This window comes from Leucoraja erinacea, chromosome 8 (assembly GCF_028641065.1).
Source record: "Leucoraja erinacea ecotype New England chromosome 8, Leri_hhj_1, whole genome shotgun sequence".
Lineage (NCBI taxonomy): Eukaryota > Metazoa > Chordata > Chondrichthyes > Rajiformes > Rajidae > Leucoraja > Leucoraja erinaceus.
In genome coordinates, this window is record NC_073384.1 from 50838958 (window position 1) to 50866559 (window position 27602).

A 27602-nucleotide genomic window follows, 5' to 3' on the forward strand; every position below is an offset into this window, starting at 1 on the left:
AACAATTTGAAGTCCAGCACAATTACTGGGGAAAGAAACAGGATTTCAAGCAAAGTTTAACTAAACTGTCTCACTTTTATGATTACTAAATTAAGGGAGCAGTTCTTTGGGTTTCTATTGTTTTTGTATACAGTATGCTCCCTCTTGTGTTAAATTAAACAACATTATCACAGTCTCTGCCTCCTCTGCCACTTAGGTTTATTGTAGTTATTCTAAAATCACAGAGTTTGATGTTTCGAGGCTTGAAAGTGCTTTTGACCTTCAGGTAGTTGGATGAAATTGGTTATTTTATTGTAAAGCAATAACATGGTCATTAAATTCTGGTCTAGACAGAGTTCCCACCTACCTTATAAACTAAATGGGCTTTGATAAGCATCAACAAACTAACCCTGCAGGTAACAAGTGTGGCCTGACCATTCTAGTCCATGTATTCTATTAACTTGGGTGTTTACAAAGTGTGACCTTCCCCCTCAGTTTCTCAATGTCGCTCGTTCTAAGAGTGAGTATACCACTGCGGTTTGAAGGAATCATCAGACCTTCAGAGAAGACAAATCATCGGCACAGACAGTACACATCTTCAGTTAAAACACTGAAAATCTGTTAATCTACAGGCAGAGAAATAACTCAAATTAAAAAGCCCTAGTCTTTTGAAGGATAATTGAGCTTACAAATGCTAAAAATAGGACAGAATATAAAGACAGTTAGGGACATTAGGGCCATGTATAGGAGGAACATTGCCATCCAGGCCAAATATCCCTAAAAACCCAAATAATGTAATTGTATTGTAGAATCCACGTTTGCACATTCATGTATATGTGTGTGTGTATTTAAAATGCCCTCCAAAAGTGGCAAGATCTTAATTCCTGCAATTATCTGGAACGTAATGATTACTTAATCTATAGACATAACTTTGCAGCTTCCCATGAACGCCTGTATTTAAACTTCCCCCTAATCCTGCAGGGAATATTTGGATACCATTGTGAAGCCCAGAGCATCTGTTCATGTGTAATCTTACATATGTGCATTTATGAAATAAATGAATTCATGTTTGCTACTTTACAGCACTGGGCTCAGATATTCAATGATGTCAAGGGAACAATTGTGCGAGCCAGAAATATTCAAAGCATATTGTTGTCCTGTGCGGGTGGTCTCACCTGCACTCGGAATAATATTCACAGCAGGCGATGATGAAAACAACCATGGATCTTGATGATGGCCATCAATATTTTGTTCTGGGGGTAAAGGGTCAAATATAAATTTATAAAGTGCTGCACTTTTGGTTTTGCCAAAAGTATAAAAATATAAGAAACAGGCCATTCAACCCTTCATGTCTGTTCTACTATCCAATAAGATAATTTATCTCAACATTACCTTCCTATGTCCCTTGATTATCTTAACTGTGTGAATGCGAGACACCGTGGTCATTTTCTAACATAACTATTTTCAGAGTGGGCGTTTAACTAACAAATGGCCAATAACAAGCAAACAAGAGCGCATTCAAAACTTAGTTAATCAGATCCAAACTTTACTGATCAGACGTTCTATAATTCACATCAGCATCTGTTATTGTACAGTTTAGTTTTATTTTGTAAAAAAATAAAACCTTTGCTCTCATATTTGTAAAAGCTAATATAATTCAGACAATTTTAAATATAACAGCAATAGTAAGTACCTCACCTTTACTGAACTTTTCTAAATTACCAGCTGCCCTTGTTTCTTTGTTTCTATGTAGCAGCTGTGTGTACAGGATTGTAGTTTTGCAAAGTTACAGAAGTAACTTGACTGAGCTTGGATATCAACAGGCACAGCCACATGGCCGGTACAGCTGCTGCTTCACAATGCCAGAGACATCCTGACCTTGGGTGCTGTTTGTGTGGAGCTTGCATGTGTTCCATGTGAATGCATGGCTTTCATCCAACTGCTCCGGTTTCCTCCTACATCCCAAAGACATGCATTTATAGGTTTATTGGTTTCTGTAAATTGCCCCTAGTGTGCAGGGAGTGGGTTGGAAAGTGGGATAACATAGAACTAATGTGATCAGATGGAGTCGGTGGGCTGAAGGGCCTACTCCTATGCTGTATCTCTAAACTAAATTTCCCAAAGTTAGGGAAAATTCAGAACAATCTGACAATGCTGAAAATAGATACACACAAAACCAGATGCTAAAGGAACTCATCTGATCAGGCAGCATCTGAGGCGGGAATGGCCCGGTGACATTCAATCATGTGTCCATAATATTGGCTTCGCTTGTTCGCTTCTTTCCCTTTTTTTCTCTCTGGGACTTGAGGACATATCCAGTCTGATCTGACAGACGTGTCTACTTGGTCTGCATTTCGCAGCTCTCACATCCTTCTGTCTACATTCTCACTCTTTAACTGCTTCCAGTAACTCATTGGCCAGGTAACCAGCTTTGATGAAGGGTCTTCATACACAAACAATAAAGGGCCTGTCCCACGAGCATGCGACTGCACCATGCGGCAAGCGCGACCAAACCAGAAGCGGGGGCCGTGCGGAGGTCGAGTGAGTGACATGAAGTTCGAGCGAAGTTCGTGGGAAGTTTGCGCGAGATGTACGGCGTCGAGGCGGCTGCGGGCCGGCAGACCGTTGACGTGCGAAATTTTTGAACACGGTCAGTTTTTCAGAGCCGCGCGCGATGTCGGGACCAGCTCCGCACAACTCCATACGGCTCCGGCGATCGAAGTGGGACCGGCCCCGCGAGGCCGTACGGCTCAAGCGACCGCGTTAGGTCGCACTTGCCGCATGGAGTCGCATGCTCGTGGGACAGGCCCTTAACTCTGTTTCTTTTCCCACAGATGAGGCTGGCTGTTGAGTATTTCCAGCACTTGCTGCTTTATTATAGAAGAATTTTGTTATTATCTTATTTATATATATTTTTTAAAAGGCTTCGGAAGTCAACTAAAAAAAAATAAGACTGGTATGGAATAGGTTGTAGCTCCACTCTTTAGCTTATTAATATTTCCAGATGTTATTGCAGAATATATTCATCCTGAAGTGAACTAGCCTGAAAGATTGAAGTTAGTTTTATGGTACAGATTAAGTCTGACGAGAACGAGCGAACATTATTGTTTTCCTGCAGCTTTCTCTGCTACGTGTGTTGGGCCATCTCTCCGGAGATGCTGCCTGTCCCACTGAGTTCTGGGCCTGTCCCACTTGTACAACCTAATCCACGAGTTTAGAAGACCCTAGACGAGTTGAAAAAAATGTCAAGGTCGTGTTGACTCGAAAAAGTAAAAGACCTCCTACGACTATGTCTACGACCTCCTATGACTATGTCTACAACCTCCTACAAACCCCCCGCCCCCCCCCCCCTCTACCTCAGTCTTCCACACCTCTGACCAACTACCAATAGAAAATGATCACATGATAAAATGATAAAATGATGTCAAGTTTTTATTTATTTTTTCTCGGGCCAGTTACCGACCTACGACTACCATCACGACCTACTACGACCTACCTACGAGTAAACAGTATCAATTTTTTCCATGCCGACTTTTTTTTTATTCGTGGACATTTTTTATCAGGCTGGAAAAAAACGGCGCGACCTACTTGAGGCCACGAGTACGCGGAGACCACTTATGAGCATGAGGAAGAGTTACGAAGACCTCCTACAACCTCGTGGCGACCATGCTGCGAGTACGAGTCAAGGGCAAACTCAGCAGAGGTTGCCAATTGGGTTGTGAAAGTGGGACTGGAGCTTTAATCCAGCATTTTGTGTCTATCTTCGAGCCTTCCTACAATCTGGCATGAGCATGTTGGCTTGGCAACCTGCAATGCTTCGAATGACCATGACATTTGGCTACTGTGCATGCATTAGGAGTGCTGCATCTCACTGCCATGACACATGCTTGATGCAATTACTACAGTGTGAGCTGCCACCATTGCAACCACATTGTTGCAATAGTGATATTGTATTCACTAGTGCAATTGTGTGGATTGCACAATGACCATGTCAAATTAAACGTACCCAAGAAGACCCAATTAAAATAAAAAAGACAATTCTGAAGTTAAGACTTTAAAAAATCCTTATTTTTACTCGAATCAGGCGTTGGCACCCAGTGGCTGTAGACCATTATAGAGAATGTTTCAAATGGCCCATGTAAGACCCACACTTCATATTGGCATTCCTGTCTGTCAAGAGATTCATTTATATTTCACGGCCTTGGTATTAGGTTTAATTGCAGATGCGTAACAGATTAATGGCCCCGGACAAGGTGATGAGAAGTCTTTTGTACAAGCTGTCTTGGTCAACGTGTCATGAATTTGGTGCTGATAGTTTACCTCATCACCTCATTCAGGATGAGTAACATACAAAACATATAAAATAAAACCAGATGTCAAGGTTATGTAACAGAACCGAATGCCCAGATTTAGAAAAAGAGATCTTCGCAATGAACTACACTTTAAACAAAACTTTAAGGTCATCGCATTACACTTTATAGCCACTGAAGTGCTTCTGAAGTGTATGCAGATCTGTAATGAAAAAAATATGGCACAACAGTCCCACAAAGAGCAACCACATAATAAACATACAATCTGTTTATTGATGTTGTCACAGAGAGGAATAATGGTTTGACCTTTAGAGATGCAACAGGCCCTTCGGCCCTCCGAGTCTCAGCCAACCCAGCGATCACCCCGCACACTAGCGCTATTCTACACCCTAGGGACAATTTACAATGCACAGAAGTCAATTAACTGACAAACGTGAACGTCTTTGGAGTGTTGGAGGAAAGCGAAACACTGGAGAAAATCCATGTTGTCACGAAGAGAAGGTACAAACTCCATACAGACGGCACCCATAGTCATGATCAAACACGTGCCCCTGCCCACCGCTGCACCCAACCTCTGGGGTGAAGCCCTGGTGTCTGTCAACATAATGCAATGGATTTTCTTCTTCTTCTTCTTCTTCTTGCATATGGCATGTGCAGCCTAAAGTTGTAGGACAACTTGCTCCATTTGATCTTATTTGATTGTGCACGCCGGGTTGATTGCATTCGTCTAAACAGGGCGAACCACGTGAAGATTATGCAATGGATGCTTTTATATTTATCCGAAAGGCAACATCTTCAATAACCTGCCCTTGGTGCCCCAATGGAGTACCAGGCTAGTTTTTATGCCAAAGAGTGGGATTTAAACCCAGAGTTTACTGACTCAGCAGTAAGACTTCATCCAGCTCAGTCAAGAAATATGGCAGCAGAAGAAATAATCAAAAGTGCACCTGAAATCTCAGATTTCTGAGTTGTACCCATATCGCCTCCGTGGATGAACCCTTTCAGTATATCTCCCTGAGTGCTGCCGTGATATTTGCCATGAATAGTAATCCCAAGGAATTGGAGGTAAATAGATCACGTGCAGGCAAAGGAGATTGGTTTAACCTGGCATCATTTTCAACATGGACATTGTGGCCCAAAGTGCCTGTTCCTCTACAGTGCTGTTCTATGTTCAACGTTCTATGAAATTTCAGTTTATTTCTTGGGGAAAATATTAACATCGTTGACCAATGAGTTTGGATTCTGATGGTGGTGGTAGGAAGGGTTTGCTGTTAAATAGGAACATTTAGGAGCCACCTCTGACCATTTGATTATGGGTTTTCCAGGCAAGTTTAAAGGGTGAGTATCCAACCCACTTTCATACTTTATATACATTAAATGATCTTGCCCGCTTTACAGCTTTAACTAGGACTGGCTGACCCCATACCTTAGGAAACTAGCATCTGATGCAAGAAAATGTAGATGGTCCAAGGCAATGCGAGCCGTCCAACAGGTGAGAATTGCCAACATCTCCAACTACCACAATTCCCCCCTTGCCCCACACCAAGTCCTGTGCTGAGCAAAGTTTCCTGGGGTCAGATTCATATACCACCCCAGGCTGATCAATGCAACTGCCATCCCTCAAACAGGGTCTTGCATCCTACCAATGTAGAACTGCACCAAGATTTCTCCCCCCCATCCATTCACCACACCCAGCCCTCTAGGGTCTATGGTCAGAAATACCTGGTCCTTCTTTAGTCTCCACTTCTCCATCATTTAGATTTAATTTAGATATAATTTGTTGCCACACAACCAGGGTCGGTGGAAATTTGGGTTGTCAGCAGCAGTACAATAATAAAGAACACACAACCACAATAAAACTGTAACACAAACATCCACCACAGCATTCATCACTGTGGTGGAAGGCACAAAATTTGGCCAGTCCTCCTCCATTTGCCCCCGTGGACAGGACCAGAGTCTCGAGTCAGTCCAGGATCAGCTCTTCAGGAGACCGCGGCTTTAAGATGGTGTAGGCCAATCGGTCGAGATTTAAAGACTCCGCCGCAGCCAGAAGCACCGCAGACTGCAGGGCCGGCGGTCGAAGCTCCCCTCCAGGGGTGATGGTGAGTCCATGCCGGCCCCGCAGTAGAAGTTGGCCGCGGGCCGGCAGTGATGGCTAATTCTTCCCCCGGGTCCTCCACGAGGGATCCCGGGCTGTAGACGCCGCACCAGCTGGAACTCTGCAGACCACGACTTCAGACCGCGACTTCAGGCTGCCGGCTGCCCCGGGCCAGCGAAACGGAGCGCTCCCCTCCAGCGAGACCCAGCGAGGGCTCACCCGCTCCACAACGAGAGTCCGCGCTGCGCCCGCCGCTGAAGCCCCGGGCGTGTCTCCGGGAAAGGCCGCGCCGATCCTTGATGTTAGGCCACGGGGGAGGCGACTGGGAAAAACTCACCTCTCCATGGAGGAGGCGACCGAAGCGGTTTCCCCCTTACCTCCCCACACCACCCCCCACACAAAACACACAAAGGAACATTAAATACATACTTTAAAACATACTAAAAAATAAAAAAAGGTTGAAAAAAACTAACGCGCTGCTGACATGGCTGCTTCCAGAGCAGCGCCCCCTACAAGGTGTCCCAAGGGAGTAAGAATGACTTGTGTTCAGGTCAGTTCTGTAGTCTCTGAAGTGAATGATGAAGTCAATGTGGGAATCACAGATACAGATGGTCCTGATGGCGCCTAATGTGGTGGTCATATGTTTACACATTGTATGACTCAATGGGTCTCGCCACACCCTCTCCTACTGATGTATGTTACCAGCATCATCCAGAAAGTGCACCCACTATGGCTGTGGTGACAACATGCCCCAAACCCTTCCTACTACCTGAAGGAAAAGCAATGCTGCACATCGATGGAACATCAAGGGGGGGAAGGGGGGGGGGGGGGGGGGGGGGGGGGGGGGGGTGGGGGGCACATCAGGGGTAATGTTCCAATTGCTATGTTTTTTTTTTTAATTACATGATAAAATAAGAGTTGAGGTTTTAAATTTGGGTAAAGCCATTTCTATCTAATTGACTTAGCAAACATGACCTGAAACTTACTTGAAAGTGATGCCACCTCATATCAATGGGATACATTCAAAAGGTGGATTAAAGGGTTTCAGGATAACCATTTTCCAACAAAGAAAGGGAGAGGACAGCCAAATATAGAGCACCCGAGAATACAAGGGGCATAGAGAGTGAGATTAGCAAAAGAGGAAGCTTGTGTCAGACAATAGCTTAATATTGCAGAAAGACAATAGTGAAGACGGTGTAAGAATGACATTAAAAGGGAAGGGATAACTAAGGAAAGAGTAGAATACAAATAAAGCAGCCTTTGCACAGAGGCAGAGGATGTGGGGAATGTTTTTAATTAATAATTTGTGTGTGTCTACACCAGGCACGTGACATCAGGGTCGGCAAGGTAGGCACTGCCTACCCTGACAAAAATTATAACATGGTAATTACTAAATATAAATAGTAAAGGCATGGGAGAATTATGCCTATCTAAGAGAGATCGATCTCTTGTAACCCTTGAAGGTCTGTACAGCCCACGTGCCATTGGCGCTGCTTCAAGCCGTCAATTTCAAGCAGGGCTGAAGGCAGCAGAAATTCTGCCTTTGCAGCACTGCACAGGTGCAGCAGCCTACTGTGCATGCGCAGCGCGTGTTTCTTGGCGGGTTTTTCAAATATGGATTGCCATCATTTTAAGTGTATCTTAGGAAACAAAGAGAGAAGAATGGAGTTTGTGTACCGATAATGTGGTAAGTACATTTCTTGGTGCTTTATGTTTTTAAATACCGTATTTCCCGGGGTGTGGGAGTGGGGGGGAAGAGCTCCTTTCACAGCGTTTGGAGAGTCTGGCCAGGGGTAAAGTTGCTGGGAGGGCACAAATGTTGTGAAGGAGGGGGGTCAGGATAATGCCACTGGCGACGCTCCTTGCACGGAGCCACTGCATTGAGGACCGGGGGGGTGGGGGGGGGAGGGAAGAAGCAGCTCGGGTGGCTGCGAGCGGCTGCCAGGCCGGACAGCGGAATCCGGCCGCCACCTCAGCGCCATCTCATCGCCTTCTGCCAGCCCCCGCACGCCTCTGGCAGCTCTCCATATAAAAACATCTCTCCTGCCTTTGTGGGAATTTAAACATTTGCAGGAAGCGGCTGACATGAGCGAGCGGCAGGTTAGAGGTGTTCAGACGGAGCACATTGCCAGATGTGAGCGGGCCGGCAGAAGGCATTGAAGTGGCGGCCAGTTCTGCTGTTGGGTCCCGGCGGCCACTCGCAGCTACCCAAGCTGCTTCTATCCCCGGCTACAATGCGGTGGCTTCGCTCCCGGAGAGCTGCAATGAGTGAGTCACTGGCATTATCGCCGACCCCTTCCTTCTCAACACTCCTGCTCTCCCCACAACTTTGCCCCTGGCAAGATTCTCCACACGCTGTTAAAGGAACTCTCACCCCAATTGGTCCCTTGAACAAGTGTTGCATTCAATTAGATGACAACTGATTCAACTTGTCCCTGTGCTCCCGTTTTTCCCACCATCTCTCCACCTGCCATCACCCTTCACCCCCCCACCCATTCAGTAATTTAGAATAAAGGAGACTAGGAAGCCAATTGTGGAAGAAAATATTAATATCCTTTCTTACTTAATTTTAAGGGTGTTTGGGTGTGACAATTGACATCTCTCGACAAAAGTGATGGGAAGATGCCCGTTCAATAAAAGACAAACAGCCAAGGGCGCTTACCCCTGGCACAGACTCTCCACACGCTGTGAAAGGAACTGTCCCCCCAATTGGTCCCTTGAACAAGTGTTGTCATTCAATTAGATGACAACTGATTCAACTTTTCCCTGTACTCCCGTTTTTCCCACCATCTCTCCACCTGCCATCACCCTTCACCCCCCACCCATTCAGTAATTCAGAATAAAGGAGACCAGGAAGCCTTGGGAAAATTAAATTGTTACTGTTTTTATTTTTATTTTTTATTTTTACAGCGAGAACAATCTGCGCATGCCCGGTTTAAGTTTTTTTTTAAAGCCGACTGACTGCCTACCTTGAGTAATTACTCACGGCACGTGCCTGGTCTACACAGAAGAAGATGGGTCTGGTTAATGCTGTAGTTAGCAAGAATATATGCTGACAAACTGATGGGATATATATAGTTAAAAAGCCAGTATAAAGTGGTTTTACATCTTTGAAATTGAAAAAAAATACCAGGCCTGGATTAAATTAGATAGACTGGTGAGAAACATGAAATGTCAGAGTTTTATAAGTATGTAAAAAGGAAAAGACTAGGGAAGATAAGTGTGGGCCACTTAGCGACAGAGGATAATTTATATAGGAGAATAAGGAAATAGCGGAGGAATTAAACAGTTACCCTGCATTTGGCTTCATAGAAGGCACACAACATTTAACGTGTGTTGGGAAATAGTGAAAATGTGGTCAGTTCAATCTCAGTGCTGGACAAATTGTCGAATGAATCACAATCACAATCACAATAATACATTATTAGCCAAGTATGTTTTGCAACATACGAGGAATTTCATTTGCCAAGTCAGTCATAAAAAATAAAAAGCAACGGAACACACAAAATACATCATATCTGGGGAATTGTGAAAACCTTTATTTCAAAAGCCACATATAAATTAAGGATAGCCAGCTGTGATGTTTTAAGTATAGTTGCACCTCCCTAACTTGGTTTAAGATTGGTTTGAGTGTGGCTGATGAGTGTTTGATGTAGCTCATAAGGATGTTGAGAAGATCCCACATGACAGGCTGGTCAAAAAACCTAAAAGCAATTGGAAGAGTGGAAAATCAAATCCATAGCTGGCTAAGTGGCAGCAGGCAAAAGGCAACTATGTGATTTGATGTGTCACACCCTCAGGGTTGCAGACTTAATGCTGGAAGGCAAGCATAGACTAGTTAACTTTTTTTCCAACAAGCATTGGGAAGATGGCTACTTACCCTCCTTCAGTGTTGTAAATGTACTGTAATCCTGCGATTCCTATGAAATCACTTACAACCCTATCTCAGAAATGTATCACAACTGTGTTGAAGTATTGGAAACTCCCTACCTAACTACTCCCTTGTTTGAGTATCTATAATAAGGGCAGCACATCAGCACTTTCTCAACAACAGTTATAGATTAGCAATAGATTCTGGCCTTCCCATTATTGCCTAGATCCCAGGGAAGAACAAGGCATGCTGTGTGAAAATTAACTGGCATGTTTCCCACATTACTCATCGATTGCAATGCTGAAGTATTTTGTTGGCTGTGAAATACTTTTGCAGTATCTTGAGATTGTGAAAAAAAATGTTATATGGTTGCAGCCTCTTTCTCCTATTTGAGTGGATGAAAATTTTAAACCTGAGATTTCTAGAAATTCATTGCTCTCCCCGAGACATAATTTAATGGAATATTCAGACCATTCGCATCTATAAAATGAATTAACTCACTGATCTTTGGATACGTAATCTGTTATGATGAAGGGCCACAGATATGGATGCTAACTGTTTCTCTTCTCCACAGGTACTACTTGGCCTGCTAAATGCTTTAGCTAAAGCAACATAGAGTGCTTTGTCTGACTGGCTTGCCTATATCCACCCCAGTGCCCACAACATCAGATTATCCTACTGGCCTAAGACCAACTCTCTAACAGAGGACCCTCTGACTTATGAGCTGTTCTAAAGCACACATTTGGAGACAGACATCCATTGCTGCTAGAAAATCATCAACTCAGTGAAAGATGCTCTCTGATCAGCCCGCAACTTGTTGGTCTCCCTCCACAGACTGCAGGAGTACATGCCCATTCCAGACTGCAGGAGTACATGCCCATTCCAGACTGCAGGAGTACATGCCCATTCCAGACTGTGGGAGTACATGCCCATTCCAGACAGTGGGAGTACATGCCCATTCCAGATTCCAGACTGTGGGAGTACATGCCCATTCCAGACTGCAGGAGTACATGCCCATTCCAGACTGCAGGAGTACATGCCCATTCCAGAGTGTGGGAGTATGTGCTGACGGATGCACTGAAGCTTAGTACAACCAATGCCAAGGCTCCGTGAGAGAGGGTCCTTACTTCCGCTGTTGGACATTGAGGGGCCAGAGTCCAGTGACGACACCCCTCAAACAAGAGGTGGGATATCACCCCAGGGGGCCACAAGAGTGGCAGGGGTATTTTCTGTAAATATGGTGCAAACACTGGAATGAAAATTGAATATACAGGCACTGAGAATGTATGAGGAATTTTTGCACAGTTTATGTTTTGAATGTATTATTTATTCTGAATAAAGTTTATTTCAGTAATTTAAAAATAATAATGGGCTCCAGCTGCATGGTCTGAACAGTGGCAGGTCCTTTGGGCAGAGAAAGAGGAAACTCAAAAATCTGGGCAGAGGAAAAGGAAGCTCAAAAATAGCTTTGAGGTCCTGACAGTCTCACTCCTACATATGCCAGCTTTAAAACCTAAATGGTTTTTAATGGTTTTTAAAGCTCTCAGGCATCCTATAGCATTATTGCAAATAAAGTAATGATTTTCAAATAAGATGTCAAAGCAAAAAAATATTACATCAAAGGGATATAATAAATGTGGAGGAGGAAGGAACTGTAGATGCTGTTTTACACCGAAGATAGACAAATAAAGAATGGAGTAACTCAGCGGGTCAGGCAGCATCTCATGAGGAAATGAATAGGTGATGTTTCAGGTTGAGTCTGAAGAAGGGTTTCAACCTGAAACGTTTCAACCCTATTCCTTTTCTCCAGGGATGCTGCCTGACCCGTTGAGGTACTCCAGTATTTTGTGTCTATTCTTCCCTTTGATTCGTAAACTGTAACTCTACAGCCCACGTTAAAATCAACAGGCCTGCAATTCTGCAGGGTGGTCCTGGACGTAAAGAGCTTTCTCTTGTGTAATCCTGGGAGTTTCACCTAGTCTGGACTCCGGTGACAGACCTGGGGATCTGAATCTGTCAGCACTTCATGGATTTCCATGTTTGACATTATGGAAAGCTCAAACATGCTGCTCTGTGAAGGGCTGAAGACCAACAGTTCCATTTAGAACATCTGGCATTCAATAGCAAGATCCAGCACATAGACTTGCAACAGCTGGACTTTGCACTATCTCAAAGTAGCAACAAGGGCAATGGCTTACAAATCCAATTGTACAACATGTGCATCAGCCCTGTTTCTTGGCACTCCTGTAACATTTAATGGATCTTTATAACAAACAAATAGTTTCTCAAATGGATAATGCATCCAGACATTATATCAATGACTAGTAGAATGCTCTCTGGTCCTTTCAAAGATCGCTAATGCTTTCATGTTTTCACCAATGAAGGAGCAGACAGCATCGGCTGGCTGAGCTATGACTGATATGCTACTACTGGAAGAGATTAAGCAACGGATAAAATGTTTCAGCTGCAAATATTGATATTTGAACTACAGTATATGGGCTCATGCTAGGGACATCGCACAAAACAATTTCACAGTCATGCTGCACATTAATCAAGTTTGCAAATATTTCATACATTAAAGATAAAATGTCAGACAAGCTTAATATCTGTAAATAGGCAATTAATCCCAAATTACAACGGTTTCATTAATGAGAGTTTAATTATTTCACGATAATGATCAGTCTCCTCTGAGCTTTCAATCATTACCGCTTACTTTTAAAAATGTGCAGTATTTACATTACTTTCAATTTATCCAGTTATGCCAGGGTGAAACTGTGCACTTGGCTGCTCTCCAATAGCTTGTCCAAGTGATCACTTTTCTCCCATGTGAACCTGGACATCAACTGTCGACAGATATGGGGGCCATTACTTCCCAGCGCTATCTCGTTTTTGACATAGATATCTGTGCATAAGCCTGGGAATGGCCACATGTGATATCGTGCAAAGGTGCTTCAGTGATTGATTTCTGTGGCTAGAGGACAGGCTGGTTGCGTGCCTGGATAAAGGAGCAAAAGGTGGTTCACGTTGACAAGATAAGCTCAGGGAGGACTGGAGCAGTGGGAGAGCATCAGAGAAACATTAAAAACACTGGGGGGGGGAGTTGATGGTAATGGTTGTGGGAAACGTAAAGAGAAGTTCAGATGGAGAGTAAAGGAGAGGCTTTGTATGAGGGGCAGAGTAGAGGTGGCGGAGCAGATGATTTCAACTTGGTGACCAAGAAGTCTATGAATGTTTTTTTCATTCCCTCGTCAGTGGCAAAACATGAGTGTGTATTCTATTGGTTAATTGAACACTGTGAACTGATTTATTTTTTGCATTGGGGTGGTTGGGGAGAGGAGATATTTAACTTTATGAATATTCTTACATTCCCCACTAGGCAAAAGGCCCACAGATGATCTAAGTGTGTATTCCCAGTATAAATAAATCTTTCTGCTCGACAGTATCCAGATTGTTTAAAAGGCAGAATTACAAGCTGCTTCTGATAGATGGAAATAGTTTACAGCCACATGAATTAGTAAACAACTTATATCTCAAGGGAGTCAAAGGGAGCACAGTTTCTTGGAATGATATACTCTTTCAATAACCATATTCATTTTGTGCCAAATCAGATTTTGGCACATGGCAATATACAAATAACTGACAATTTTGTAATTTTCTATTGCTTAATTACAATAACTCCAAACCGTAATATTAATTTCTTAATGTAATTAATGTATAATTGTCAGCTTTACACTGTAATTGTGATCTCAGGTGGCTCTGCTTGGATTGCTATCATGTATACGGAGGGAGATGCTTTGTAATAACAAATAATTCTTCATAGCTTCATGGCTAGCTTTGCAACATACAATAGTACAACTTTGCTTGAAATTGTTACAGCCGAATGCGCTCCCTGAAGCTTCAATATAACCAGCAATATTCAAATAGCCAAGTGATTTACAGCAGCAGACATCAACCATCTCCACAAACTGAGCGATTGTTCTGCAAGGAACTTTCAGATGACTCTTAACTTCCGATTTCAAGAAGTCCTTCGAAGAGCTGTTTTCCCCAGAGTGGAAAAAATGCAACTTCTTAGTGATGTTGATGGAGAAAGTAAAGCAGTTTTGGCAAATGCGTATGAATTGTTGTTTATGTGATACAACAAAGTTACTGTATTGAACTTAATGGCCTGAAATTTCAATTAAATAGTTGTTGGTTCAGCATAGAACAGCCAGCACTTGCCTCCATTAGTGGAGGAGAATTGGTACTGTAACAAATTGTGGAAATCTCAAGCTTCTCCAATAGTTGATCATTTACGTCATTTTAAATCTGCACGGAGCTGCAGCGTGAATCTCCTCAAGTTTCTTATAGTTGCACTTGCACGTTTGCCAGGTTAGGCCTGGCCTATCTTCAGAATGTATATTCTGAATGAAGGGAAGAAGTAAATCACAGGCAGTTTGAAGTTTCCATCCATTTCAAGAGTCAAGAGTGTTTTATTGTCATATGTCTTGAAACGGAACAATGATATTCTTACTTGCAGCAGCGTAATAGATATGTAAACATAGTACTCTGTAAAACCCATAGAGTCATACAGCGTGGAAACAGGCCCTCCGACCCAACTTGTCCACACCAATCAACGTGCCCCATCTACACTAGTCCCTAATGCCTGCTTTTGGCCCATATCCCTCTTTACCTGTCCTATCCATGTATAATGTCAGATTCATCCATAATAAACAAAAAGGTTCAGTATAAAACATACAAATAAATAGACAATAATAGTGCAAAAATAATACCTCTTTCAGAATTTTGTGGTATTTAATTGTCATTTGTTGTCATGTTTTAATTTGAATTATTTAAAATATTTTATTAATCAAGCTGTGTTCATTTATTAATTATTTCTGCATGCTTGTGAATGTCAGAGAATCAGAATATTGTGCAACTCTTCAGTTCATTCACCACTTTGAAAGCGAGTTCAGTTTAGGGTATAAACAAACATTTCCCAAATCTTAGCTAACATTTAGCTAGAGTAAGTTAAGACGACTCCAAGTCATGATATCCAACCAATTGCTTGCAAATATGGAATTCATGAAATGTAGTAGAGTCGTATATCATGGAAACAGGCCCTTCAGCCTAACCTGCTCATGTCGACCAAGATGCCCCATCTACACTAGACCTACCTGCAGTTCCTGCTTTCTAAGAATATGTTGGTGAGTTGAATTTTCTTACTTTAAGTTAAGTTAAAAGCATTTTTGATGGCTTCACCTCTCCAAAAACAAAGAAGAATTAGTCACTACACTAATTAGTCACTAGTCAAAACACTACACGTCTTTTGAGCATTTCAATGCTATGTTTTCTGGACGTGCTCAGACAAAGGTTTTTTTCATGGGGCCAAGTGGAGGAACGCTGGTCCCCAGAGCAGCTTTACTCCCCCAACCCTTTTTTGGCTCTACTGATGAATATCCTGTTTATTTTGAGCTACAGAGGGTTGTAATTGAAGCTCTAGACTTCTTTCTTAATCTGTATATTAGACCACAGTTTATGTAAAGCACAACACTAATAGATTGCCATATAAATCCATCTGGTTCACTAATCTGCTTCACTAGGGCTAGAAAATCTGCCACTTTTACCTGGATAGACCTGTTTGTGACCCGATCAATCAACATGGTTACCTCTTAACTGCCTCCTTACTTGAGGTAGGTTTATTGTCAGATGTACCGAGGTACAGTGTAAACAAGTCAGCAGAAAGGCAATACATGATTACATCCGAGTCATTCACAGTATACAGGTACATGATAAAGGGAAAAACATGAATAAGGTTTAGTAGTCCAGTAAAGTCCAATCAAAGATAGTATGAGGGTCCCCAACAAGGCAGATGGTAGCTCAGGACCCCGCACTAGTTGATGGTAGAGAGAAGCCAATCAGCAATAGACAATATGTCAAAACACTGGCTCCATCCTGCAAACAACTATACAGAAAAACAAATTCATTTTACCACATATATCATGCTTCTTGATGTTGCCTTAACTTTTTATATGACATATGTTGGAAACATATAAATATGTTCCAGATGACTGCAACACTGATTGGAAGGCAAACTTGTTCAAATGGTTGCATATGCAAGCAATTATTAGCGATATTGTATATTGCTGAACCATGCAAACAATTCTCCCCAATTGAGGTCTGTTGATATGAGCAAGCCAATGACAAGGGCAAATGTTCCTTTTAATCAATCTTCCTTTTAAGTAGGCATTATGTCAGCTGTGGAAAATAAATCACTCACTGATTTCACATAAGTAAACATTCTTGTCAACAGGATTTTTGCAATTGTTACTGGCATCTAATGTGACAAAGTGCTACCCCAATGTTAATACTTATATCTCGGGTATATTGAATATAAGTGTAAGCTACTTTTCAGATAATATCTGGTCACCGATTGACTGGGGCCTACATTCTTTGCTGTAGATCACTACTTTGTGCACTGGTTTAAAAGTAACATTGGCATAATTTTTTCAAAACTGCCCTTTGATTTCCATGGAGTCAAGTGAAGTGCAGGCAGACAAGGGTTGGTCTTCGCATCATGTTCAGCACAGACTTTGTGGACGAAGGGTCATTTCCAGTGCTGTATTTTCCAGTTCTATGTTCCAAGTAAAAAACCGGAAAGATTAAACTATCAGTTTGACAAAAAAAAAATTCTAAAAAGTAATAATATTGAAGTTAGAATTGATAGAATTGTTAAACATCAGCCATTGTGTTTTGCAAATCCAACATTACTAGGCCCCTCCAATGGTCATGTAGGTCTGTTCATCACTAACTCTATTTGTCAGACCCAATGAGAAATAAACAATGAATGTCAGCATCTTTCCCATCCTGTGAATGAATAAACAAAATAAAAGCACAACAGCCACAAAATATTTTCCAAGAAAATATTCCTGTGGACCTCATCAGTCTGAAGAAGTGTCCCAACCCGAGACATAATCTATCTATGTTCTCCGGAGATGCAACCTGAGCTGCTGAGTTACTGCAGCACTTTGTGTCTTTTTTTGAAAACATTTTTTTTGCAGTTCCTCATGTCTATATTGTCCAAGAATATGTTGGGGGCTTGAAAATCCAGTTTGGCCATATATCTTTGAAAGCCATAACCCAGCGAGAACAGATTGTAACTGCTCACTGTCTACCTATAAGAGTGCACTCGGCATTCTCCGTTCCTGCTGCACCCATGGGAAAGGACAACTTCAATGACTCCTGTTAATATTTTCTTATCAAAGGTGTGAACTGAAACGGGATTAGGCTGCTGACTCCATAATTAGTTTAATTCACTATCCATGTACCTGTCCAAATGTTTTTTTTAAACATTGTAATAGTACCTGCCTCAACTACCTCCTCTGGCAGCTTGTTTCATAAACCCACCTAACCTCTCAAGTTCCTATTAAATATTCCCCCCACCCCACCCCACCTTAAACCTATGTCCTCTGGTTCTTGATTCCCCTACTCTGAGGCAAATGATTCTGTGCATTTGCGCAATCTATTCCTGTCATGATCTTATACACCTCTCTCTAAGATCATCCCTCATCCTCCTGCGCTCCAAGGAATATACGCCTAAATTAAGCGAAAAGCAATTTCAATAGCTTTGCCTCACCAAAAACAATGAAGAATTAGCCTAAGACGACACATCTTCTTAACATTTCAATGTGATGTTTTTCTGGAAAACACAATTAAACTTTGTTTACTTCCTGCCTTTAATCCACACACAGTTTTAAAACTAATCCTTAAACAAATCAATGCAATCCTTGTTGCCTACTTGATTCCCACACATCACACTCCCTCCCCCTCTATCTTCAATATTTACACTAATTTGGCAGTGCAGGATATTAGATTAAACTAATTTTGGAGTCAACAGCCTAATCCCATTTCAGTTCACACCTTTGATAAGAAAATATTAACAGGAGTCATTGAAGTTGTCCTTTCCCATGGGTGCAGCAGGAAAGGAGAATGCTGAGTGCACTCTTATAGGTAGACAGTGAGCTGTTACAATCTGTTCTCGCTAGGTTATGGCTTTCAAAGATATATGGCAAAACTAGATTTTCAAGCCTTCTTGGGTTTTTTTACTTTTATTATTTTTTAATATTAACTGTAGAAAGTGCCATGGAGAAAATGGAGACACAAGGAACAGCAGATGCTGGTTTTCAAAATAAGGCACTCAGCTGTGTACGAAGATACTGCAGATGCTGGTTCAAACCAAAGATAGACACAAAAAGCTGGAGTAACTCAGCGGGTCAGACTGCAACTCTGAAGAAAAGGAATAGGTGACGCTTCGGGTCGAGACCCTTCTTCAGGTCTGACTTTCCACTGACTCTCAGTCTGAAGAAAGGTCTTGACCCGAAAAGTCACCTATTCCTTTTCTCCAGGGATGTTGGCTGACCCGCTGAGTTACTACAGCTTTTTGTGTCTATGTTAGGCACGCAATAGGTCAGGCAGCATCTGTGTAGAATATGGATTAGTGAGGTTTCAGGTCGAGACTCTTCTTCCAACTGATGAAGACCACAGGAATATATTCTTGAGAAGGGTTCATTTCAACATCTGGAGTAATTTTCCACATACTTTCAATTTGAATTTTAGTTTTACAGATGCACCATGGGAATAGGCCCTTTGATCCATCGAGTCCATTTTGAACCATCGAGTCCATGCCGACCATTACTCTCTCCTACACACTAGTTTTATATTGTCCCACTTTCGCACCCACTCCCTACACACCAGTGACAATTTTATTGAGGTCAATTAACCTAGAAACCCAGGATCTTTGGGATGCGAGAGGAAACCGGAGCACCTGGAAGAAACCCATGCAGTCACAGGGAAAACATGCAATCTCCATACAGATAGCACCCGAGATTAGGATCGAACCCAGGTCTCTGGTGCTGTGATGCAGCGACTCTACCATCTGTGCCACTGTGCTGCCCAAAAATATATGTCATTTAATTAATGTGTGTAAGATACATTCCAAACACATACACAGTAATTGTTGTGATCTATCATTTCTATTCTCCGGGTAGCATAAGAAAGTCATCTGAAAAATGACAAATCGCTCATTAAAGCAATTTGACACTTGAATGTATGCGACTTTAACAATTACACTAGTTTCGCAATGTGGAGGATGTTGTATTTAACAGTTTAATGCACGATAACAATAGATAGGGGGACTGTAAAACCGGATTTAAAATTATCATCTATATGATAGAAAAAAATTCTCTGCTCAAAGATAATTTTACTATTTAAAGTTCACGATATAAAAGAAAAATATCGTGCATATTTCCCCATGCAGTTGTCAGGAAGTTCAGGACTCCACTGTCACACACTGGGAATGCACTGATCCAAGTTCATATAATAGGTTCCCCCCCTTTGCAGCTGTCATTGCAACAATGCTCCAATGCTGGATTCCTCTTGTCCAGCAGCGAAGTCCCAACTTCCAGCAACTGTCCAGCATTTGTCTGCATCAGCTTTGGCAGTCTGGACATTGTGCAGGATCAGTGAGTGTAAATCAACTATAGATTATTCGTGGGAGGTCCAGGCTGTGGGGTATCCATGGAGCTGCGTATAGTGGCCACATCCTGGACCAATCCATGCACAAGAAAATAATTGTGGGAAACAGAATCCCATGTACTCTCATGGTGATAGCTTTCCCAATATCTAATAAATCGTCTTGCTTGATTTCCACAGTTTTATAACTGGCACTCTGAGTTCTCTTCTCGTTCCTCCTCAGTGAAGCTGAGGAAGGTCTACGCTTTCCAGCAACCTCTTTTCAGGGCTTTCCCTTCCTCCAGATCCCACAGCTGTGCTCTCCTGCTTGTAGTTTGGCCACCCACACGGTATACTCTGATGTATCAACTTCAATAGTTCATTGGTGCTTTATTGTCACGTGCAAATACACAGTGAAATTAATGTCATAAACAGTCCAGTATTGCCATACCTCAGCACAACCCACCGTCTTAGTAAAGTGTACAGAAACGAGTCCACATGCAAGTGTGCTATGGTTTGGCACCATTTTTAGTTGCTCTAGCTGTTACGAGTGGTACCTGTTCCAGGGAAGCCTCAGGCTGCTGTGGACCTCCAGCCGTCATCTTCCTTGGACTCGTGGATCGACCCCCTTGGGACGTGTACCAGTCCTCATTTGTGCCCCGGGGATGGTTCCTGCAGCCGACCTTGAGGGTGTGGTAGACCAGAGCCTGGTTCCTCTCCCACCAGACTTGTCCCTCACCCGTCACGTCTGCCAATATCGTCGGTCCTTCCTCCTGGTCTATGGACTTCGGCGATGAGCAGGACCTGCTCGGCTGCTTCCCCCCCTACCATCCATGGCCCACCAGATCTTGGGTAGGAAGGAACTGCAGATGCTGGTTTACTGGTAACTCAGAGGGACAGGCAGCATCTCTGGGGATGGTGCCTGTCTGAAGAAGGGTCTCGACCCGAAACATCACCCATTCCATCTCTCCAGGGACGCTGCCTGTCCCGCTGAGTTACTCCAGCATTTTGTGTCTATCACCAGATCTTGTGTTTGGCCGTGTGGGATGTTCTGTGGCCAGCCCGCTGGCTTGCTACCAACACACTGCAGCCCAATAGGAATTTTTGCTGAGCGGCCCGCTGGGATCCTCTGCACGATGCCAGTGATGGAGTGTGCGATGAAGCATCCACACACTGGATTTCCCTTCAAAGCTATCCCCACCACCCATCACCCATGATGTGATGATTAACACCAGACTGAAAACTGCCAAATCCATTCAGTTGCCTGCATCAGCTGGTCACCAAACAACAGAAACATTGCCATAAGAAAATCAGTGCTATGGATATCAAAGATCGTTCTCCCCAGGCAGCAGTTCACAGAACAGCAGTCACAGTGCCCATGGCATCGAGACTGCACAAAAGTCCACCATAATTTGGACCTGGTGCTCTAATTAATGTTGCCTGGTCATCGTCACATTGCCGTGCGTGGGAGCTTGCTGCAGTCAAAATTTGCTGTTTATTTCTGATGTTGCAAAGGCAATTACAGTTGAATTAGCTGGAAAGCATTAAGCGAAAGTCTAAAATAGACGAGAAGATGTTATATTAAGGCAAATCATATTAGGTTTAGGTTTATTGTTGGCACGTGTACTGAGGTACAGTGAAAAGCTTTGTTTTACTAACTATCCAAACAGATCAGATATATAGTACCGCACACAGTCACAAGCTGTTCAAAGTACAATAGATAAAGCAAAAGGGAAGATTCAGAGTGCAGCATATATTCCTTAGCATCATAGCGCATTATAGTGCTACACTTCCTTAAACAAATTTCAATGTCCTCAATAGGGTAGAGGTGAATCAAGCACTACCCCTACCTTATAGAAGGACCTTTCACAAGCCTGATAATGGAGGAGAAGAAGCTGTTCCTGAGTCTGGTAGTGTGTTCTTTCAAGCTTCTGTACCTTCTGCCAGACGGTAGCAAGGAGAGGAAGGAATGGCCGGGATGAAACAAGTCTGCTTTGTTGGCTGCTTTTCTGAGGCAGCGTGAAAGGTAGATGTAGTCCATGGTGGCAAGTCTGATTTATGGTGGCAACACAGCACGTTTGGTATTTGGTTTGATATTTGATATTTGGTATCTGGTCACAGTGTTAATGACCAGATAGCACCAATGAGGAACAATGGCTTTTCTCCTGAGGCTGGACATGGCACCGTGTATTAACTCACATTTTTGTGATCATAGATGAATGGGTATCCGAATCCTGGGATCTTCCTGACACTCTGGCACATTCCCCATTCAACCAGCAGGGAGCAACCCTCCTATATAATAGCTACAGAAATAATTACAAAACTAGATACAACTAGGAGCAAAAACAAACTGCTGGAAGAACAATATCACAATCGCCGCACTCACTTACAAAAGTTTTATACATATTTAAATATGTTTAAATCTGAAAAGTTATACTGAATTATTTTAAAATCTAATAAAAGGAAACCAGGTTGAGATCAATTTGCTTCTGGCTGAGAAAATGTTCTTAATGTTAATGCTCTTCTTTAAAACGTTTTCCTTTTAATAATAAGCGAGAACAATTTAAAAAATCGTGTTGAATTGAATATTTGATCTAAATGTGATTTTACAGTTATCCATGACACTGGGTTTATCAAAGTAAAATGGATATATTCATGTTACATACCAACTGCAAATACTGGCAAAGGTGACTAGGTTGACAATTTTTATTTCAAATGATTTTCCTAATGAAAACAAAACTGTACCAGGTTAATGCTGAATTTGATATGGCAATTAGAAAAAAATGTATATTTGAATAATAACAAATGGACACTTTTTAAAGGATTTCATTATATACATTTCAGTGAACAAACAATGAAAATATTCTTTGCTCAGAATGTTTCCTGGCTTTTGACCTTGCAATGCCTTTCAACTGTGCACGGTATCCAGTGGAAAATAGCCTGGATTGGAAGCTTGGCGTGCATTTAATATGTACACTTCTGTTCTGTCAATCTGTACCTGTCAGTGGTACAGACTGATCAGTATTCCTGACAACTGATGGATGTTAGTCTTATAGCAAAAGTAAACAGTGTATCAGGAAATCTGGCTGTCTGGGGGATATTGCATTTCTAGGTCACTGACTTTGAAGATTTAATGCAAATGCAACAATAACAGTACTGCAGGTTTTGGCTTTTGCTGATATTTTTTTCTAACAGCTTTGAAAACTTCCAGGAACATCGTGCAAAGTGGCACAGGTTTTTTATTGCACAGTGTTCATCAGAATTGACTTTCCTCTGCTCGAGTACCATCAAATGTAAACCCAGCAGTGCATTCATAAGTGAGTGGATGGATGATCATATCGGCACTTCTCTGGTCATTCATAGTGACCTATCATGATCATCTCTGTTCAATCATAGTGACCCATCACCATAGCTACCTTTCTGGGTGTAACACTGCAGAAAATAATATAATGGTCCAGATATCGCTGGCCTGAGCATGGTATTTGCAAACACCATCAGAGATCATCCCAAGCCTCCTTGAGATGCAGAGCCCTGGCTTGGTTGCCCACTGAAACCCGAGTTGTGGAATGGATTACAAAGGTACACTGGGAAAGACCACTCCAAAGGCTTTGCTTGCTTTCATAGTTCAGAAATATATGAATATTTAAAAACGATTATATCTATTTTTCCCTAAAGATAGATTGCTGAAAGCACTACTAAATAAGCAAAAGCATGAAATAAATTGAAATTCACTAATGATAGGAATATATCTTATTTATTCCTTTATCTGTATGATCCTCTCCGGACTAAAGATGGCTGTATATTCTGCGCACAGGGTTCAGCAGCCAAATACCCAATGTTGGGAGATCTTAACAAGATCAATTTCCCTCTGTTGGACTCTATGACGTCCAATTTACCAAGAAGTTCCAAGTACAAAACGGTGGTGAACAATTAAAGCAAAAAGATGGGGCTCTGAGGCCACCATCTTCCTCAACAATGGGGCTTTGAGGCCACCATCTTCCTCAACAATGGGGCTCTGAGGCCACCATCTTCCTCAACAATGGGGCTGTGAGGCCACCATCTTCCTCAACAATGGGGCTCTGAGGCCACCATCTTCCTCAACAATGGGGCTTTGAGGCCACCATCATCCTCAACAATGGGGCTCTGAGGCCACCATCTTCCTCAACAATGGGGCTTTGAGGCCACCATCTTCCTCAACAATGGGGCTGTGAGGCCACCATCTTCCTCAACAATGGGGCTGTGAGGCCACCATCTTCCTCAACAATGACAGGGGCTAGCACATGAGTGACAAAGCATTTGAAACCTCCTTGTCTAAAAGAGCTGAGCAGATGATCTAGCTTGACTTCGTCTTGTGCTTCCTGTCATCACAGATGACAGTCTTTTATTAGGTCAATTCATTTCTTCTCTATAGAATGAAACAAATGAGGGCACCGGATGCTACCAAAGCTTTGGGACCAGAAAATACCCTAGAACATGTTCGTAAGCTTGCATTTGGAGTGTTGTGTTCAGTTTCGGTCAGCCAGCTACAGGAAGGATTTTGTTAAACTGGAAAGATTGCAGAGAAGATTTACAAGCATGTTGCTAGGACTTGAGGGCCTGAGCTGCAGGGAGAGGTTGCGGAGAGATTTTATTCCTCAGGGTGCAAGAGCCTAGGGGTGATCTTAAAGAGCCATTTAAGATCACAAGGGGATAGACAGGGTGATTGCACTGATTCCCCAGAGTAGGGGAATCATGAACCAGGTGACTTTGGTTTAAGGTGAGAAAGAAAAGATTTAATAGAGACCCGAGGGGAAACCATTTAATATAGAGGGTGGTAGACACATGGAACAAGCTACCAGAGGAGATAATTGATCAGCTTCTATAACATCATTTAAAAGACATTTAGACTGGTACAAGGATTGGAAATATTTAGAGGGATACGAGCCAAACATGGGGAAATGGAACTAGTGTAGATGGGGCACTTTGGTCGGCCGTGACAAGTTGGGCCAAAGGGCCTATTTGCATGCTGTATGACTCTGTGTACAAGAGCCAGTTGCATCTGTCATTGTACCACTTCCACCTCTGCAACATTGGCATCTTCCCAATAATGTGAAAAATGGATCACTTACTTCAAGTCTTATTACTGGCAACTTGGGGTGATGGGGAGATTGCAACCTTCACGTGGTCTGCCCCGTTTCAACGAATGCAATCAACCTGGTGTGCACAATCAAATAAGATCAAATAAAACAAGTTGGCCCACAACGTTAGGCTGTGCACGCCATACGCAAGAAGACTGGCAACTTGCTGCACCTCAGTAATGAACACGTGATCGAAGATGTTGCTGACAGGGATTATAATTTATTCACCAATACTCTGCTCACTGCCATCGAGATAGGCTGCAGAGATCCAAGAAGGTCAAGCTCCTTCTCAAGAGCAATTTGGGGCAGAGAATAAATTCTGGCTCTGCCACCTATATCTATATACAGTGGGTTTCAATGACTCAGTAAAGCATGATCCTCAATGCAATTGAAGTCACACCATATTTATGTAAAATTGTCTTGATCAGGCATAAAATGTTGGCTTACACTACTTACTACTTAACCATATAACAATTACAGTACGGAAACAGGCCATCTCGGCCCTACAAGTCCGTGCCGAACAACTTTTTTTCCCCTTAGTCCCACCTGCCTGCACTCATACCATAACCCTCCATTCCCTTCTCATCCATATGCTTATCCAATTTATTTTTAAATGATACCAATGAACCTGCCTCCACCACTTCCACTGGAAGCTCATTCCACACCGCCACCACTCTCTGAGTAAAGAAGTTCCCCCTCATATTACCCCTAAACATCTGAAGTCATGTCCTCTTGTTTGAATCTTCCCTATTCTCAAAGGGAAAAGCTTGTCCACATCAACTCTGTCTATCCCTCTTATCATTTTAAAGACCTCTATCAAGTCCCCCCTTAACCTTCTGTGCTCCAGAGAATAAAGACCTAACTTATTCAACCTATCTCTGTAACTTGAGTAAAACTTACCGAATAGTGAAAGGCCTGGATAGAGTGGATGTGGAGAAGATGTTTCCATTAGTGGGAGAGTCTAGGACCAGAGACCATAGCCTCAGAATAAAAGGACGTACCTTTAAAAAGGAGATGAAGAGGGATTTATTTAGTCAGAGCGGGAATTCATTGCCACAGACGGGCAAATGGCCTAATTTTGCCCCTGTAACTTATGAACTTATGGGCCTTGCTGCATCTGCAGTGTAATAGTAATCGGTACATATTTTAAATGTTACTTTCATAAATAATGCGCTAAAACCTGTTGCAAAAATACCCACAGATTACCTTTAAGTTCTGTTGTTAATAAAGTGCTTGTAGGTCAGCATTCACTTGCATCAGCAATTTCACTGTCTCCTGCATGTTGGTTTGGCGAGTAGTGTGTATTCATGTCAGCAGTCTACAGACACATTCCTCTGCCCACCCTCGAACTGTGCAGTGGGATGCCTGGAATATCACTCAGAACTGCGGTTTGCACTAAAGCGCTGAAATAGCAACCAACTGAGGAATGCCTACAAATATTAGAGTGATAGCAATGCTTTGAACTGCATGAGACACTATAGCTGAGCCCTTCAGTTCAGGTACATTTAAAAGATCACACCATATGGATCAACGATAAACAGCAATACTCCTGCTCAATATTTGTTCTCAAAAACATTGAAACAAATTAATTTGTGGAAATGCAAATGCTGGAAACTTTAATGCAAAGCAAACTGCTGGAGGAACTCAACGGGTCAGGCAGCATCTGTGGAGGAAAATGGACAGATAACATTTTGGACCGGGACCCTTCTTGGAAACTTGCCATGTACAAATTAGCTGCCAAATTCAGCTGCATAACGCTTCAAAATTAATTCTGTGTTAAGGACTGGAATAACGTACTGTACATTCTGAATAACATAGGTACGGCACAGTGGCGCAGCGGTAGATCCGGGTTCGATCCTGACTACTGTGACGCTGTCTGTGCAGAGGTTGTACGTTCTCCCTGTGATTACTTGGGGTTTTTTCAGGTGCTCCGGGCTCCTCCCGCATTCCAAAGGTGTGCCGGTATGTAGGTTAATTGGCTTCTATAAAGTGTAAAATCTAAGATGCGAAAGCAGGATAACATAGAACTAGTGTACGGAGTGATCAATAGTCGACGTGGACTCGGTGGGCCGAATGGACTGTTTCCATGCTGTATCTTTAAACTAAACTAAACATTGCAGAATGAAAAAAATAATGCTGATATGCAGGTCATTCCTGTGAAACAGTTAAGTTGTAACTTCTGTTAATGGCTCCTCGTTAACCCACAGCACTCCTAGGTTTACAGTTCTATCAATTTGTAGCGGTGGTTCTGGATATATGTGCCCTGCAGCTGAGGTTGAATTTGCTTAGTGTTTGAATTCCAGCAGAGCGATTCAGCCAAGTTGCTTTGCTGCATTAACCACTGTTCCTTTCGCTCCCACAATCTCCTTCTGTCTTCTGAAGATGTAATGAAACTACTGGCTCATGGGCTGGATTATGTGTGGAGAAGGTAACAATTCTCCTTTATCACCCATGTGGCACAACTATTTCCTCTGGATAATTTCTGTTCACCACCTCGCTCTCCTGAGTTAGGTTATTCGAAAAAACTCCTTCTGTTCAGAGAGGAACTTGCTTCTTTGGAGCCAGATGATTTTGCCATAATTGGTATAATCATTCATATAGACCAATTGTTTTGCATTTTCTGTTGAATGCCAATGAGACCATTACGTAACTACATAATTATCTGCCTGACCTGCTGCTGCATGTTCACTTATTAACTATGAATGTGATTAATTAATGCATCATTATTGATAATATGCATT

General features: G+C 42.5%; 1 long non-coding RNA gene across 1 annotated transcript; it reads right to left on the reverse strand.

The window, feature by feature from the left end:
• Nucleotides 1-1162: 1162 nt before the first annotated feature.
• LOC129699684 (uncharacterized) lies at nt 1163-27229 on the reverse strand. Its single transcript, XR_008723911.1, has 3 exons — nt 26068-27229; nt 25762-25862; nt 1163-1232 (listed from the first exon to the last, which is right to left on the reverse strand). It is a non-coding gene; the product is annotated as an uncharacterized LOC129699684 (long non-coding RNA).
• Between the last annotated feature and the right edge of the window lie 373 nt (nt 27230-27602).